Here is a 12,967-nt window from a genome sequence, read left to right as displayed (position 1 = left end):
AAAAGAAAAGGAAACATAATGATGGGAATTTGAGGTCACTAGGGTGAAGAAGGGTAAAGAATAGTGGGATTGGGGGAAAGAATGGTCCATTGAAGACATGCAGCCTCAGGGTGTGAGGACTGTGGGGGAAAATATGGTTGTCAAAATGGTGGGACACTGGAAAAGAAGATTAAAAAATGAATAGAGCAGGATCTCTAAGGAACAGGATCCCAGACTTTATAGAGATTACATGGTGCAGTGGAAAGATCCTGGCTATGTGATCAGAGGACCTGGATTCAAATTGTTATTTCTTTCTTCATTTTCTTAGTTAGTCCCTCTTTTCTCCCTTCTGTGACCATAGAAGTCATCATTCCCCCCCCAAAATATAAAGATTATTTCTTTCATGTTTTTCTTCTTAGTCCATTCCCTGGAGATGAGCATTCACAAGTTATTTTTCAAACATTAAATCTGTAGTTGCATATAATGTTCTTATGAGGTGGGATGAGGACATATACCCAGCAGTTTAGTTCGGACCAAAGACAATGCGCACCCCATTCCTAGGCCACTCCTGTTTACATATTTCCAGAGAAGCCTCTGTGTTTGTGCCTCCATAAATTATCCAGGACTGCCTTCCTCTCAGATGACAGGCCAGTACAATGGCTCCAGGAATTCCATCTGCTCCCTGCCTCACACTGCCCCCCCTTAAAACTCCCTCAGCTCATCAAAATTTCAGAGCCAGAAGGTGTCCCATTTCTCCAAGCTTGGGAGTGGTTCATATAGACCTGCCTCTCCATGGACCAGTCTAAAGCCCCACGGGATAGGGCAGACAACCAGGAGTCTTCATTGCATATACATGTCCCTAATAACTTCAGCCTTGGTCCCCAGGGGGATAAAGTACCTTCACTTCTCATTCCTCATTTACATAGGTCTATGTGCTTTGTGCATACTTAGCACAGTGCCTGGAACATAGTAGGCAGTTAATAAACGTTTATTGTAACCTGACTGACTGTGCACATATTATTTTCTTAAGTACTTGCCCAAAGTCACACAGCTAAGAAGTAATCTGAAATTGGATTTGAACCCAGGACCTCCTATATCCAGGCCTAGCTCAATCCATTGAGCCACCTACCTGACCCTCTCCTTGAATTCTTTATAGGTATCCTCTCTACCATCTTCTGATTTCCCTGGCTCCATCCTAGCATTACTATGTATCATGTATACATGTATCATACATACATGGATCAGAGTGTAGGGAACACAGCAAAACATGAGTTACCAAACAGTAGAGCAGCCACATCCAGAGGTACCACTTCTAAACTCAAGGTTAACTAAATGCACCAGAAAACAGGGCATCCCATATTGCTTTTCAAAAATCAGAGGGGGCAGCTAGGTGGCTCCGTGGATTGAAAGCCAGGCTTAGAAACAAGAGGTCCTGGATTCAAATGTGACTTCAGATACTTCCTAGCTGTGTTGCCTTAGACAAGTCACTTAGGACCCCATTGCCTAGCTCTTACTCTTCTTCTGCCTTGGAATCAATACACAGTACTTATTCTAAGACAGAAGATAAGGGTTTAAAAAAATAAATGAAAGGACCAGCATTGGAAGCCAGGGTTGGGTGCCATGGCAATTTAAAAATCACTTTTAAGCTGCAATGTACATTTTGAATTCTGAATACCTCAGTGTGTGCAGAAGGAGAAAAGTGAACAACATCACTTCATACAATTTTACCACTTTATGCAACACTTTATGCAATTCTTATCCTGGAGAATAAAAATGGTTTAAATTTAAAATTGGTACAAAAAAAGAGAAAGAGAGAGAGATTAAGTCCCACCTTCCACAGACATTTCCTGGTTACCCGCCTCCAACTTGGGATGGTTCCTCCATTCCCTATTTTTACTGCCTTTCCACCGAAATTACTTCTACTTCTACTTACGTATCTTGTATGTACATTTTTTTACATGTCATGTTTCCTGTTCAGTTGTAAGTTCCTTGAAGGCAAGATTGTGCTTTTCCTTTTCTTCACATTCTTCATACTTACTTTGGCTTCTGACACATTTGTTGTTGCTCAATTATTTCATTCATCTCCAACTCTTTGTGACCCCATTTTCTTGGCAAAGATACTGAAGAGGCTTGCCATTTCTTCCATCAGCTCATTTTTCAAATGAGGAAACTGAGGTCAACAGGGTTAAGTGACTTGCCCAGGGTTACATAGTTGGCTTGCTACTTCCTTCTCCAGATCATTTTACAGATGAGGAAACTGAGGCAAACAGGGTGAAGTGACTTGCCCAGGGTCACACAGCTAGGAAATGTCTGAGGCCAGATTTGAACTCAAGAAGATGGGTCTTCTCAACTCCAGGCCCAGTACTCTAACCACTGTACCACCTCTCTGCTTGCCTGGTACATAAAAAGCCCTTAAATGCTTCAACTGATTGCTGTGGATAGAAGCTTCCTGCAGGGAGGAACTATCTTTCTCTACCAACCCCCTAGGAGTCCTCTGAAGGCAGGGAAGGAGACTTGGGCTCTATACAGAAGGGAAGCCCTTGGCAGAACAAATGGGGTCAAACCACTTATAAGTAGTGTGGCCCCTAAGAGACCACGTTGATCAGGTACTGTTGCCAGAAAGCAACAAGGCCAAATTGCTTTGGGAATTACGTTTTCTCAATGATCTCAAGCTTTGCCTTAAAACAAAGGCCATTTTCTCAACATCAATATTCTTTCAGAGATGATATATGGGTTGCTCTAATTATGGAATGTCACAACTCTTGCAGTGAATAGAGAGCTGGGCTGGAGACAGGAAACCCAGAGTTCAAATTCTGCTTCTGATACATATTAGCTGTGTGATCCTGAGCAAGTCACTTCCCCTTTGTCTGGATCTATTTTCTTCTTCTTCTTTTTTTAACCCCTCACTTTCTGTCTTAGAATCAATCCTGTGTATTGGTCTCAAGGCAAAAGAAATGTAAGGGCTAGGCAATGGGGGTTAAGTGACTTGCCCAGGGTCACACAGGGTGTGTCTGAGGTTAGACTTGAACTCAGGATTTCCCATCTCCAGGTCTGACATTCTATCCACTGAGCCACCCAGCTGCCCTAGCTCTATTTCTTCAACTGTAAAACAGAGAACACAAACCTACTTCACAGGGTTTTTGTGAGGATCAGATGAGACAACATTTGTAAAACTCAGCATAGTGACTGACACAGAAAAGGGATTAATTTAAGAAATGCTTACTCCTTTCCCCTAACCCAAAGGGCCATGAAGAGGCCCATGGGAGGCATGAATAGGTGACAATGAAGACAAGGCAAAAAGGAGGTCATCAGAGAAGCATGAGAGGGGAAAAAAATAAAAGAATAGGAAGAGCAAGGAATACTGGATAGCGAGCCCTGGTGTTCACCCTGTGGCCAGCTATCTAGAGGAAGGCCTCTGGCCTATCCAGTGGACTGCCCGTGAGGGATTGACAAGAGGACAGGAATGAAAGTTACTCAAGAAGGCAGGCATGGATGTGTTGGAATGTGCATCTTGCTGGAAGAAGCAGATGAAATCTTAGATCCATTAAAAGATCTTTTTTTCTCTCTCTCTCTCTTAACTTGGGAGTTAATAAAAGGCAATTTTAAATGCTTCAGTTCCTTTCCCTACCGCCACCATCAAGAGATTCCTGTCAGCCCACTGCTCTCCAGGCCTCTGGGTAGCCCAGCATTCAGCCCCTGGGTCCTGAGAGCTTGTCTTCTGTGCCTGGGTCTCCCCAGTAAGTCCTTGGGGCTACGTGGACATACTAGCTGCAACATGTGGATACAGAGAGGTAGCTAGGCTGAATAGCTAAACAGGTTCTGTTTAGAAATCTCTCTTCTGCTCTCTTTGCAGAGGTGATGGACTATGAGTGTGGAATATTGTGGATGCTGTCAGATTCAATTGATGGATTGAGTAGTTTTGCTGAATTTCTTTTTTTGTCTTTTCCTCTTTTTATTCTTTATTACAAGGGATGGCTGGGGGGGAGGTGGGAAGGATATATTTGGAAATAAAACAAAAAACATTGGAGCAATGAAGTGACCCAGTATATTGATTCTTTTAAAAATTATTTTATTTTGCTATTTTTTACATTTATTTATTTATTTAATTAATTTAGAATATTTTCCCATGGTCACATGATTCATATTATTTTCCTCCTCTCCTTCCTCCCCCCTCCCATAGCCAATGAGCAACCCATTATATTGAGAGCCAGGCCTAGAGACAGGAGGTCCTGTTTTCAAATCAGGATTCAGATACTTCTTAGCTGTGTGACCTTGGGTAAATTTCTTAACCCCAACTGTTTAGCACTTATTGCTCTTCTGTTTTGGAACCAATGTTTAGTATTGATCCCAAGACAGAAGCTAAAGGTTTTAAAAAATATACCAATAAACCAATTTTAAAAGGCATCCCTTGAGGAGGCAATTTGGGGGGAAAAAAGTTCAAAAAAAGGTTTAGGTAAATTCCTAGATGAGAGATCTAGGTGACAGGTTTGTTTCAGATATTTTTCAATGGTATCTGATTCTCTTTGATCCCATCTGGGGTTTTCTTATCAGAGATATTAGAGTAGTCATTTCCTTTTCCAGGTCATTTTACAGATAAAGAGACTGAGGCAGAGTGGATTAAGTGGTTTGCCTAAGGCCCCACAATTAGTGTTTGAGGCCAGATTTGAACTCAAATCTTCTTGACTCCAAGTCCAACACTCTATCTACTGTATCACTTTGATGTCCCCATAGAGACAGGTTACTAGAGGGAATTAGGGAAGTTTGGGGCTCATCCCTAACCTTTGCTTTTGGTATCATTTCCCCATTATGTTTCTTTATTATTTTTAAAAATAATCCTTGCCTTCTGTCTTAGAATCAATCCTATGTATTGGTTCTAAGACAGAAGAGTGTTAAGGGCTAGGCAATGGGGGTTAAGTGACTTGCCCAAGGTCACCCAGCTAGGAAGTATCTGAGATCAGATATGAACCCAGAACCTCCCATCTCTGGGCCTGACTCTCAATCCACTGAGGCACCCAGCTGCCCCCCTGAATAGTATTTTAAGAAACAAACATGAGGAAGAAGTACATTATAGCCATGAGAGACCCCCAGCACTAAGCTTCAGTGGCAGCTCTGAGTTTTCTGTTTCTTTTGCCTCTTCAATAGTCACAGATGCACAGCACTGGTGTGTTCATGTTTGCACACATACACACACAAACACAACCATCTTCTATTTCCTTCTGTCCCCACCCAACCCCCATTGGTCCTGAGCCAGTTATTTCTAAATGATCCTGGGCATCTGGAGAATGGGATTTGGCACCTCCACCCTGCTATGCACACCATAGACTCCTGTGTACACATACACAAACACACACAGAGTCAAATATAGCTTTGAGGTGGGAAACAATGGAAGGGTTTGGGTTTCCGTCCCTGGGCAACCAGCTCCAGCTTTTTCTAGGGGGGGGTGCAAGGGGGCATGTATGGGGTGGGGGTGGGAAGGCCTATTTATGTCAGGACATAAAGCCCCCTCTCCTGGTTGTGCCCCAGAGCCTGGTGATACTTGATTGAAGCTGGCTTGTGACTCTCCCTCCCCTAGCTGATTTCTTCCTTATCCCCACCCAGGGGCCCTCATCATTCCCTGGACTGGACTGAACCACCTTGGACAGAAGGTAAATGATGTGCCCATCACCTGGGCCCTGCCACAGTTGTGGTCAGGGGTCTGTGTATCTCTGTGTCCCTGAAGATCGTGTGTCCAATGCCCACATGTTACCATCTTCCTAAGAAAAAGTTTGTACCCAGTAAATCTTGGTTTGTGATTACTTCCTAATCGATTCATATGTCTGCATTGCACACCCACACACCCATTCCACACCACACCTTAAAGCTCCCTGAGGACTGAGCCTGAGTGTGACACCCCTGTAGCTTTGGGGTCTCATCTCTTCCTTTCTGGTGTCTTAGTATGGTGAACACAGCAGGCACCTTGAAAACAAAGGCTTATGGAAGGAAGGGGGCATGAAGAGGGGTTCAACCCTTGTGGGTTAAATCCCTAGCTCCCAAGACCTTAATAAGCATTTTTATGCAGATGCCTCCAGCCTTAGCCTGACTCGTGAATGCCAGTCCCACATCTCCCTCATCTCCAACTGCCTATTGGATATTCCATACTGGTTACCCAAGGGACCTTTCAAACTCAGCATACCCAAAATTCTATGCGTTATTTTACCTCAAATACATCTCTCCTCAGAATATCTCTATTTCTTCCAGCCCCTGAGATTTACAACAGAATCAAATTCTATTCCCCAGAACTCCCCAGAATTTGAGAGTTGGAGGAACCTCAGTGACCATCTAGTTCAAACCATACATAAAGAGAGAATCCCAACAGCAACATCATACCCAGTAGTGCTGAGTAGCCATTCAACCTTTGATTGAATACCTCTAAGAGTAGGAAAACTTTGGTGTTATCCTTGACTCCTAACTCTTCCTCACTCCTATATCAACTGGTTTGATATGTATGTATATATATGGAGGGGGAGGAGAGACAGACAGACAGACAGACAGACAGAGACAGAGACAGAGACAGAGACAGAGACAGAGACAGAGACAGAGGCAGAGACAGAGAGAGAATCTCGGTCTGAATCCTGGCTTTGCTACTTCCTATCTGTGTGATGTGGGACAAATCACTTCCTTTTCAAGGACTCAGATTCCTCCTCTGGATACTGAAGAGGCTGTTCTAGTGGAACTCTAAGATACTTTCCAGATATAAAATCCAATGCACCCAGTATATAATTAAGTACCAATATGCTTAGTACAGATAATAAGAGCCAATGGAATAATGGCTAAACTGTAGTTAGGGGAGGCTTTTCAAAGGAAGTGAGGCAGGAGGAGCAACAAGACTGAGAAGCAGGCCTTGAGATGACAGGTCCTAGATCCACTGTGCCAGCAGACACTTCCTAGCTATTTCACCCTGAGCAAGTCACTTAACCCCCTCTGCCTACCCCTTACCACTCTTCTGCCTCAGAACCAATACACAGTATTGATTCTAGAGTTTAAAAAAAATTAGATGGAACTTGGAGTAGTCTACTAACTTCTTGCTTAATTATTTCAGTTGTGTCTCTCTTTGTGACTGCTTTGGGGGTTTTCTTGGCAAAGATACTGAAGTGGTTAGCCATTTCCTCCTCCAGCTCATTTTACTGATGAGGAGGCAAACAGTGAAGTGACTAGCCCAGGGTCCCACAGCTAGGCAGTATCTGAGGCTATTTCATAATGCAGGAAGATGAGGCTTTATGACTGCAGGCCCAGCTCTCTCCACTGCACTACCTATTAACTTGATGTACACATTAGCAACTATACATTTTTAGGATAGATAAAATAGGGGTAGGGAAGAAGAACATTCCAGGTGGGAAATATTTCAACTCAAGAATTATTTATTAGGTAGATTGGCACAGTCACAGTCCTGGAGACAGGAAGATTCATCTTCCTGAGACCAAGTCTGGCCTCAGGTACTTACTAGCTGTGTGACCCTGGGAAAGTCACTTAACCCTCTTTGCCTCAATTTTCTCATCTGTCAAATGAGCTGGAGGAGGAAATGACAAACCCCAAAAGTGGTCACAAAGAGTCAGCCACAACTGAAAAACAACTAAATAACAACACTATACCCATCTATATACTATTCAGGGTACTAGCAAGTTGGGGGTAAGGATTTTTTGTGATGTTTGGTCTAGACCTGTAAGTTCATCAGTATAATGGACTCCTGGTATGGAAATTCTCTCCATAGATATGGATCCCAACTTGTCTATAATTTACAGTCTTAAAAACTAACCGGGGGAGTGAACAGAGAAGTGACTTGCCCATAGTTAGCTATGTGACAGGGACAGGACTTGAAGTCCAAGGGGGTTCTGGTAAATGTTTAACAACAGGCTCTGTGGAGGGGAGGAAGGGAAATACATTCAATACATTTAAAAAGTATTCTTACCTTCTATCTTAATATCAATTCTAAGATTGAAGGGCAAGAGCTAGACAACTGAAGTTAAGTGAATTGCTCACACAGCTAGGAAGTGTCTGAGGACAAATTTGAACCTGGGTCCTCCCAACTCCAGGCCTTGTGTTCTATCCTGGCTTCTCTCATTCAATATACTTTTAAATTTAACCTACATTATTAACATTTCTTGCATGGCTTCTGTAAATGTAGAGACAATCAATGAAACAATAATTTAAGCCCTGCTTTGTAGTATTTGGTAATTTCTGAAGTTTCAGTGCTCACAATGAAAACTTAATAATAATTTGCTTTTGGAAACTATTTGAGCTGGCTCTAAGAAACAATCCATGCTTCCCCTATTCTAAAACCAGCTTTCTATCCCCATGCCAAGCTGTGTGGGTATGGTGTTCAGTCATTTCAGTCATGTCCAACTCTTTGGGACCCCATTTGGGTTTTTTTTTTGATAAAGATGTGTAGTTTGCCATTTCCTTCTCCAGCTCATTTTACAGATGAGGAAACTGAGGCAAGCAAAGTTAAGTAATTTTCCCAAGGTCACACAGCTAGTAAATGTCTGAGGCCAGATTTAAACTCAGGTCTTTTAAACTTCAGGTCCTGTACTCTCTCCGCTGTACCACCTAGCTGCCCTAGCTGCTTGGGTATATGAAGACTTTAAAAAAACAAATGAAACAGTCACTGTCCTCAAGTAGAAATAACTGGGGGAACCAAGGAAATAGCTAGAAAGAAGTTTGATTGGAATGCTAAGCCTATGAGGGGAATCATAGAGTGAGAAAAGTCTGGAAAGGAGCTAGATTGTGGAGGAATTTAAAGCTGAGACAGAGGAAGAAAGGAGCAATTCAAGAGTTTTGAATAGAACTGTGTGATATGGTCAGATCTCTACTTCAGGAATATTCATTTGACTGGGCAAGCAATGAATTGGTGAGAGCAACTGCAAACTGGCAGGCCAAGGAGGAGGATAGTGTGATAGCTCACATGAAAAGTGATGAGGGCTTCAACTAAGGTAGTTAGTTTCCTTTCCTTTCTTTCTTTCTTTTTTTTAAATTCTTACTTTAGGTCTTAGAATCCGTAGTCAGTATTGATTGTAAAGCAGAAGATAAGGGGGTTAAGTGACTTTCTCAATGTCACACAGGTTGGAAATGTCTGAGGTCAAATTTGAACCCAGGACCTCCCATCTTTAGGCCTGGCTTTCTATCTACTGAGCTACCTACTGCCCCCAGGGAAATTCCTTTATGAGTGGTTTGGAAGAAATATTATGGAAGTAGAATTGATAAGAATTGGCAATCTGAAAACTTCAGGAACAAGAGCTTAGAATAGGAATATTGCAACCAGTCAGACTGGATCTTAAGTGAGCTAAGACAAGGACTACTACTAGAGGATGGACTCAAGGGAACTGTTTAATTTGAAGAAGCTCTCATCCCAAGCAGTCAGCATAACAGCAGAACTAATCAGTGGTAAGAACCTGGAAAAAAGAGACAAAACCAAGATATAAGGGCTTTGCAAGGGGCTTGATGTCTTCAGCCTCACACAAATCCAAGTCATGGAGAGTCAAGACTTCACTGTGTGACGTCACTGGTCCTCTTCCAAAGCAAAGGATAAACAACAACATCCCCTACCCCACAGAATTCCTACACTTAGCTTCTGAGCTATCTTATATAGCATTCCCACTCCCTGACTCTTGCTATCCCCAAAGAGGGAGGGAGGGATTTGATGGTGGATTGCTATGGAATGAGATACCCAGTGGCTACAGTCAGTACCCAGGGTTCCTTGGCATATAATCTACTTTGTTATGGGTCAGTCCTGAGAATAAAAGAGGTGGGTGTCAAAGGTTAAGAAGAAACATTGAGAAATACTAATAGAACAAGAATGGGGAATTCATCAAATTTAGAATGTACTTTATTCTGCAGATGCCACAAGTTCATAGAGTGGAAGTGATTTCTCTTACCTAATCCATGGTTTTGGCAATTCTCTCCTCTGATTTTCAGTGCCACCCAGCATCTACCACTGCTGAAGAAGATTCATTGTGTATAGGCACTGGTGAGAAAGTTTGGAGAACACAAGGGGATGAGGAGATGTGTAGTGTCTCAGGGGCCTCCCAGTCTTATTGGGGGGGGGGGGGATTATGCTCTTCACTCTTTTAATGGAAAGAACACTGGACTGGACTGGAAGTCAGGAGAACTAGATTTGAATCCTGGTTCTACCAATTCCTAGCTGTGTGACCTTGAGCAAATCACTTCCCTTCTCATGTCTTCCATAAATTGATGGGATCTGACTAGATGATCTCAAAGATCCCTTCCAGCTCTGACATTCTGAGGTGTCAAAACAGGGCATAGAATAGTCACAAATACACCCCACCACTCCACCCCATCCAGATTCAGGAAACAGATATAAGATACAACAATAGAGTTAAGGAAGCAAATACAAAGTAACAAGATAATGCAAAGTGTAAACATAAAATAAGTCATTTGACTCCTTATTATAGTAGAGAGATGATTGCCTGGAGAAAGTGTTTTGGACTAGAATTTTGAGAAGAAATTAGCTAGTAGACCATGGACAAGATCATAGGATCCCAAATTTAGAGCTACAAAAAAACCTTAGACGTCTTTTAGTTCAAACCTCTCATTTTACATTTGAGGAAACTGGGACTTCTTCGGGAGATTCTATAACTTTCGTAGGGTCAAGTGTGTATTAAGTGGAAAAGGTATGATTCAAACCCAGATCCCTTCATTCCAAAGTCAGTGCTTCATTCACTATGAATAATGGCTATTCATAGCTACAAAAAGTGTGGCAATAATAACAATAATAATGTGAATTGTGGCTAGTCATAGCAACACCCCTTGTAGCCAGAACAATATAGCAAGTATAATATAATAATGGCTAGTCATAGCTATAGAAAATAGAACACTATTAATATCAGCAATAATTAGTCATAGCCATAGAAAGCATAACAATAATAACACCAGATACATATATATAGCCCATTTTTATAAAATTTACAAATTTTTAAAAATTTAATTTAAATTTTAAAAATCACAAAATTGTTTTCAAACAATATCTCATTTGATTTTCACACAGCTATTAAGTAGCAATGGTGGGAGATTAATACCAAAGAAATTAGCATCACTGAAAGGACCTTAGGGGTTCTCTAGTCCAATCCTCTCATTGTACAGACATGGAAATAGTTCAAGAAAGAAGAAATGACTTGCCTGAGGTCACCTAGGCAGTAAGCAGCAGAGTTAAGATTTGAACCTATCACTTGAGTCTGAGTTTGATGTTATTTCCACTGTTCTGTGCTGTCTCCTATTAACAAGGACTCCTGACTCTACTCCTGACTCTATTCCTTAGTGTGAATTATACAGCAGTCAGTACCTCTTTAATTCCATTTAGTCCCACAAACATTTACCAAACCTTCATTGTCTTCTTTGAGGGTCTAGGGACACAAATTATTGCGTATTTATTAAATGCCTTTTATGTACCAAATGAAAAAACAACGCAAGCTTTGTTGGGGACCTTACATGTGTTTTACATTTTTGTATTTACTTATCTGTGTACATATTGTTTCTTCCAGTGAATAGATAAATCGATAAACATTTATTATATGTTTACTCTGAGCAAAGTACCATATAGATTTTAAGTTCCTTAAGGGCATGGAGGGACTGTCTCACTTTTGAGACTGTACAATTTATTACAAGTATAAGATATACCCATAAATAACTATGTTAGAATGAATTAAGTGCATAGGAGAGGTCACAGAGGCTTGAGAGATTACCGGAGTGAAGGATGAGCTAATGAAATCTTAGGAGAGAGAGGAGAGGAAGAGAGGGAGAAATGGAGATGGGCAGATATTTTTGCCATCTGCCTCTGTCCCTCTTATACTGGCAGGAAACCCACAGAGGATGCAAGCAGAATAATATGTGCATGCAAATCATCCTAAATGAGAAACTCAAAGCATGAGGAATGGGAAGGAAATGTTGGTTCTTTATTCAAAAAAGAAAACATATTTTTAGTCATCAGCTTGATGTCTCATTTGAATAGAGTTCACTGAATGATTAGCAACCTGTTAGGGTAAGACAAGGTGGTACAGTGAGTAAAGTGCCAGGCCTGGAGTCAGGAGGACTTATTTTCCAGAGTTCAAATCTGGCCTCAGACACTTATGTGTGATCCTGGGCAAGTCACTTCACCCTGTTTACTCAATTTCCTCATCTGTAAAATGAGCTGGGGAAGGAATTGGCAAAGATACTCTAGTATGCCAAGAATACACCAGATGGGATCAGAAGTATTGGACACAAAAGGAACTAACTGAACAAAGGTAAGACATAGAGGGCAGTGAAAAATGTGTTGGAATCAAGCTAGTTCCTTCTTGAACTGTTTCCATGTCTGTACAATGAGAGGATTGCACTAGGGGACCCTTAAGGTCCTCTCCAGCTCTAAATCAATGATCCTAATTTCTTTGATATTAATCTCCCACCATTGCTACGCAATAGCTGTGTGAAAACCAAATGAGATACTGTTTGAAAATCATTTTGTAAGCCCTAATGGGCTATATAGGTATTCAGTATTATTATTGTTATATTTGAGATATATACAAGAGATATACAAGAGATGGGCTTGGAGGTGTAGGGTTTTTGAGAAATGACAAAGGAAAAACCAGGTGGGGGACCCTGAGTGGAGAGGGAAAAATAGCAAGAAGAGGAAGGGATAGAGATTTAGGGGTGGATTTAGGATGGTACTGGAAAGAAAAGAGAGGGTTTAGGGCCTAAATTAGTCTAGGAGAAGGAAGAAGATAAAGGAGAAGAGGAAGGGAAAGAGAAGAAATAGGAAGGAATGAAAAGATTAGAAAGAATATGGGAGAGATTAGAGAGGAGAAGATAAGAGGAAAAAATGAGAAGATAAGAGATGGGCAAGTGGTTAAGAAGGGGCAGAGGAGGGTGGGGAGGGAGTGAATCTAGCATCTTTTGTCTCTAAATTCCTAATAAAAGGTTTACAAATCACATGCTTTTCTGGATTAAAAAAGAGAGAAAAACC

Source organism: Monodelphis domestica, chromosome 2 (assembly GCF_027887165.1).
Source record: "Monodelphis domestica isolate mMonDom1 chromosome 2, mMonDom1.pri, whole genome shotgun sequence".
NCBI classification, from domain to species: Eukaryota; Metazoa; Chordata; class Mammalia; order Didelphimorphia; family Didelphidae; genus Monodelphis; species Monodelphis domestica.
This window is presented reverse-complemented; position numbering follows the sequence as displayed.